The sequence below is a fragment of the Protopterus annectens genome, chromosome 5.part0 (assembly GCF_019279795.1).
Source record: "Protopterus annectens isolate FY-2018-M chromosome 5.part0, PAN1.0, whole genome shotgun sequence".
NCBI lineage: Eukaryota > Metazoa > Chordata > Ceratodontiformes > Protopteridae > Protopterus > Protopterus annectens.
Genome location: NC_056735.1, coordinates 1,984,575,502 through 1,984,581,501, shown reverse-complemented (window position 1 = coordinate 1,984,581,501; position 6,000 = coordinate 1,984,575,502). Strand labels below are relative to the sequence as shown.

Genomic DNA, 6,000 nt, shown 5'->3' with positions numbered 1-6,000 from the left:
TTGTGAGATGTGATGGTGAGTACATTTTTCTCCCTTGCTGAAGTCCGTGACCATCAGACAACAGGGTTGTATTTTTCCAGACTTCAAACAGTTGACATTGACTGTTCATTTATCCTTTCAGACTACATCCAGTTTTCACACAGACCATGTCAGTTGTTGAACCTCAGTCACCAGACAGTAGCCTTAACAACTATACTGAGAGACTAGTATTAGTATTTCTGTAGGTGCATTTTTGTATCCATGTACTTTAATGGCTACAGGTCTTCATAGACAAACAGTGTTACATATATTTTTTCTTGAGCCAAAACAACTGCATGGTATGTTTGATAGTCAGATAAACAAGTGGTAATAAAATGTGTAGTCTGGGGTGACACTGTAATAAAATTCCTTGGTTGTTTAGCACACTAGCAAATAACTATTAGCTATTGAACTTGAAACATTTTTAGGTGTTGAATTCATGACGTATTCATTTCCTGTAACATAAAAAGTCCATGTTGTAATAAGTTTCCATATTGAATGTCCTTTTCCCAGAAGTTATACTTGTTTGAAGGACAGATTACAGCATACAAGCAGCTGTACTGAGAAAAAGTGTATTGAGTTAGCCAGCTTGTAAGACACCAAAATTACTCTCCAAAAACTGAATTTTTGTAGTGCATGTTAACATTATACAGGTATTCTTCATAAAAAAAGACACATAAACTTTTGGTGTACACTGAAGTGTACTCTTAAACTCACAAATTAAGTGTACAAAATCTTTCAAAATTAAACATGTAATAAAGTAAGTTTAAAAAGGATAGCCCGTTAACAGATGTGCTAACATTTGTTTGTGTTCAGCACATCAGAGAGATGTATTAAACAAATGGAACATTTACAGAAGACTTGTACTTTCTCCTTGAGTCTTTGTTGGTTTTCTCCGGATATGCTGATTTCCCCCTTTCCTCCTGAAAACATGTTAAATGATCAGTTAAACTGTATTTTCCATTTATGTGCAGGGCATAACCTTGCTTGATCTTGTAGCCTGGGCCATGGCTGAAAATGGGTCTTAGAAGGTCCAGTTCATTTACGTGGTTTATAAAAATTAATTTAATAAACTTGTACTATTCTCAAAATGTGTGTGCATGCATAAATAACCTCGCTGCATCAATTTAAGGAGCAGGCCTGTCAATTGCATAGTCTGCTGTACAGTTTAGAAATACTTGATCTCGTCCAAAAATGAAAAGACGTAGCCCAAAGCATTGACAAAAAAACCTAAAGTGATAACAGGTCTAAAATAATGCATTAGGATACATATTTTCTGTCTTTCTTCAAAGCATTTCCAGAACTTATCCACAATTAAAAAGTTCCCGGTTTCTTCCAGTCCAGGTAAGTAACTCAGTATTTCCTGGAGGCTTTGTAGTTCCCTGTCCCTTCTCCTGTATTTTTGTCTGCGTAGTAAAAGTAAATGGGTAACAACTTAGATGATATACTATCCTTTGTGTTGTTGATGTAAAACTAAAGGCACGGTCACACTACATATTTGTAGCACGTTGCCATCCTGAAGTTCTCTGTCATTATAATATATGGCACCCATCATTACCTTGATAGAGCAGTTGTAGTTTTGCCCTGTTATCATTATTTCTATCAGTACTGAAAAAGGATTCTGTATTACCGTCTGAGTCTAGCATTACCCATTTCTATTTTATCATTACCTGGCAGACATGGCCGTCAGTAGACTGTACAATTCGAAGGATTGTTAGGAATTTACCTCTCATCACACCATGCTTGAATGCTCACCCCACACCAAAATGAAAGACTTGGAAATTGTAGCATTGGTTGACATCTACTGCACACCTCAGCTCCCAGTCATTCAGTTAGTTATGTATGTTCATGAGTTTAGATATTTGAGATAATTAAATTTTGTTAGTTTCATATCAATCACAGATATTGCAGTTATACTTTCCTGTTCTTTTCTGATTAAATATTATTGTCTTGCTTCTTATTAATACTACATCAGCAGATTATACTACACTCCCTTTACTGCATCTGTATCGTTAAAATATTTTCATTTTTACTGTGCCAAAAATATGAGTACCAGTTTATAAAGTTTCTGCAGATGATTTAAATGTTGCATTAAAATGCATTGTAGTAACTGAGTATTAACTTGCAATTCTGCACATATTTGTGTGTGCGTCTGTGCATGTGTGCATATCTAGTCTGAACATCAAATGACTGCTTTTTACCATTTTTCTACATGTTTTGTGTTTTGGTTCACAAATAGGGTATGCTTTTATTGCAGTTAAATAATTAAAAACATTTTCATTACATTATGTATAGTATCAAGTATCTTAAACTTTTAAGCTCCAGGCAAACTCTCCATAAGGTGTTTACTTTGTAATTGTATTAAACAGTTAAAAAAAATGAATTTAAATATGTATGTATTTCATGAATACCACTTCTACCAAACAGCTAGAAAATGTATTATCTTCTTTGGAAGAATATAAATGCCCATGCTGTTTATAAAATAAATATTGTGGAAATATGCATTTTGGACCTCAGAAGTTGCCTGATCTGTGAATAAACTGTGCCAAAGAGTTAATGATTTTATAAATCCTTGTGAATTTTACATCTGTGCTTTCTTTCTCAAACTTGGTACTGTAATATTCATAGTAAAAGTATCTGCATTCTGTTGCATTTACCTTATTTATGGACAGAATACTATTGCATTGTACTGTGGGTTTGTAGCTTGTCTGTATGGCCACATTTGGGTTGTAATTAAAAAGCAGATCAGATCTATTGCTGTGCTTGCATTGTACTATGGGTTTGTAGCCTGTCTTTATGGCCATGTTTCGATTGTAATTAATAAGCAGGTCAGATCTTCCATTTATCTACAAGAAGATCCTTTCCATATTATTTTTAACATTGAGAATGTATTTACAATTTGCATTGTGTATTGCTAAGGCCACAATCACTGAAACAACATATGTGATCTTGAGTTTAGTGAAGTCATCCCTATCATCGTTATCATCATCTTCATCAGCCCCCCCCCCCTTTCCTATTTTTCTACATGGGGTCGGGGTATTGTGTTAACTGTTGCCATTTCTGTCGATTCAGTGCCACATTCCTGCCTTCTTCAACACTCATGCCTGACTGTCACAGATCTTCTTTCACACAATCCATCCACCTCTTTGCTGGATGTACTTCTTTCCTCTTACCTTCTTCTTGTAGTTACGAATCCTCAACTCATCTCTTATGCCCTTCCTAAGTTTAGTTATGCTGCAGTAATAATGACATTATCATTTTTTTTCTAGTAATAAAATATTGTTACTAATATAATGGCTTAAAATAAGGCGTTACGACTCAAGAATGTTCGACAAACAAACTGTAGTTCAGTGGGTAGGAGTCAGGATTCCTAGTTCCAGTGTTTGGTGCTTGATCCTGACCCATGGTTTGCATGTTCTTCCTTTGTCTTTATATTCAGGTTTCCCCCACCTCATGAAAACAAGCTAGCTGGTTATCTTTTTTGAACTACCTTTATATGTATGGGTTATAAAGAGAGAGATGATGGAGCTCTCAGACTGTGTGTCCAAGGCAGGTATGAATCTAGTATTAAGCAGCATTCTACCTTCTCCAAGGATGATGCCATGATATGAACAAAAAATAATTGACTAAGTTTTTGGTGTCATTCAAAAGGAGCCCAATATTTGTCAGCCTGGGAGGATATGACCGACAGGTCATGCTGCTTCACTAGGGGTGGCCTGCATCTGTCCCCTCAAGGGTTTTAAGGGTTTTGATTATTGGCAAAGGCATTATCCATCCCCACAGTGCCCCATTTAGGAAGTTCCAACCTGATAAACCTATCAACATAACAAAACAAGCAAAGGAAAATAAGAAAGTGTTACTTTTCAATGCTGGGAGTCTGAACAAGAAACTGCACTCCCTACAAGCCTTTTTCACCCTGGAAGACATTAATGTCTGTGTAGTGACTGAGACATGGTTTAAAATACCAGAGTATGGCTATAATGCCTTCCACACATTTAGACCAGCTACTGTGCAGGAGGGGGAAAAAGGTAGAGGTTTATCAGTTTCTATTTAGAAGAGACTCACATCAAGGCTGGTAAAGCAGCATGATGCACTAGAGCTTCTTTGTGTCCAAATAACCATCAGAAAGGTCCCATACCATATATTAACTAGCTATAGAACTCCCTCTGACAAAATAAAGCCACAATGCTTAGCTAAAGGAACTATAATCACTCGGTATTAAACCTAAAACCATTTTCCTAGGTGATCTAAACTATCTGACTGTAGATTGGGAAACCTACACCACCAGTAGCTCATAAGCACAAATTTTCTTGGTCTTTGTCAATATAAATGCTCTGGAACGATTAGTCAGATCGTAGGATCATAGGAAGTTACTAGGCTATTGGCCCTGAGGCCCTTAAAAACCTAGCCAATAATTTAGCCCATGATGTCCTTTCTGATGACTCAGAACACAGACCCTCCTGAGGCTTCTTATTCTCAGCCTCTCCTCCTGAGGAATTTTCCTCATGCTGAGGGAACAATTTCAGTGGCAGGGCCAAGATTTCTCAGACTCTAGAAAAAGGCTTAGGACCTCCAGTTCTTTGATGCATTGATAGATGCTTGCACTGCTCCTCTTTTACCTCCGGCTCCTGCTAAACCCGACGAGTACTACAGGGGGGTCCTGGACTCATCACCACTTATATAAAGCTCCTTTGCAGATCCAGAGACTATCTCCCAGGTGGGGTAAAAGTTTTGCCCTCTCTACTTTGTCAGCTAGAGCTTTGAACTGCCAATTTCATATGATTCAATATCAAGAGTTTATGGCTGACCAGTTGACTAAAAAGCTGTCCTCTGAGTCAATTTATTTGGTTCTCTAGAAGCAGGCGAGGAAAGCTAAAGCTATTTTTAAACTCAAACTGCATTACTGCATTAAAATGGAAAATGGATTTGAAACATAGAACAAGTTACAGATTCCACTTCCATACTCTACCAGGAAAGAGAGATGCGAGGAATGCACCTACACACAAACACAGAAGCTCTCTAAAACAAATATCTCAATTATTAGAAATGAGAGCTGTGGAGAAGGTACCATCCATAGCATTAACAAAAGCAGACCATTTAACTGCAAGAAAAGTGCTACAAGCTCTAGGCTCTGCATATGAAGCTGCTGGCAGTGGTACCTAAGAATTTGTGGGTCCCAGCACCAGCACAGCCTAGAAACCAAAACAGGCCCCCAATCAAAACACAGGATTACCTTCTGCAAAAAGTCCAAGACAAACCACCATCACAGATGCCTGCAGACCTCGGGGGGGGGCACACACATGATGGACAAGTGCATTCAAGGCCTATGGACTCAAGACCAGCTACATCTGCACATAACATTCAAACCATTTCTCCAAGAAGGCCAGTTGATGATAAGGAACCTATGGGATGTGGCTCTGAGCTACAACATTCAGTTACAGGCAATTTATGTACCAGGAGAAGGAAAACATTCATATAGACATATATTAGAACTACAAACAGATGCCTATGAATGGATGCTGCATCCGACATCTTCAAAACTATCAGAAAGAGAATGGGATTACCACAAATAGACTTGTTTGCATCCCCATTCAATCATCACCACTTCCTTTGATGCACAAGGTGCTTTCTGAAAATCAAGAGGAGCGTCCCGCATCATTCATTCTGCCCCCCCCACTGGCCAAGACAACATTGGTATCCACCTGCTGAGAGCATGTCCGAGAACAAATATGGACACTGCCCTGAACACAGAACAACTAACATCCTGCATCAAAACCTAAAAACTCAGCAGCTAACTGCCTCTGGAATTACATAACAGCAATTAACCCAAATTTATCCCAAGACCTTCAAAGAAGAAAACGGCAGCAAGCAAAAAAAAAGATATCATCATCTGAGTACTGCAAGGCAAAAGGAGTGACACTGGTGAACAATCGCCAACATCCTGAGTATTTGGTGGAGCTCTTTCATTCAGGCCCCTCCTAC

At 38.2% G+C, this 6,000-nt stretch overlaps 1 protein-coding gene across 3 annotated transcripts in view; it reads left to right on the top strand.

The window, feature by feature from the left end:
* The window catches only part of DACH1 (dachshund family transcription factor 1), a 1,758,683-nt gene that overhangs the window by 65,961 nt on the left and 1,686,722 nt on the right, over positions 1-6,000 (top strand). The window lies entirely within an intron of this gene.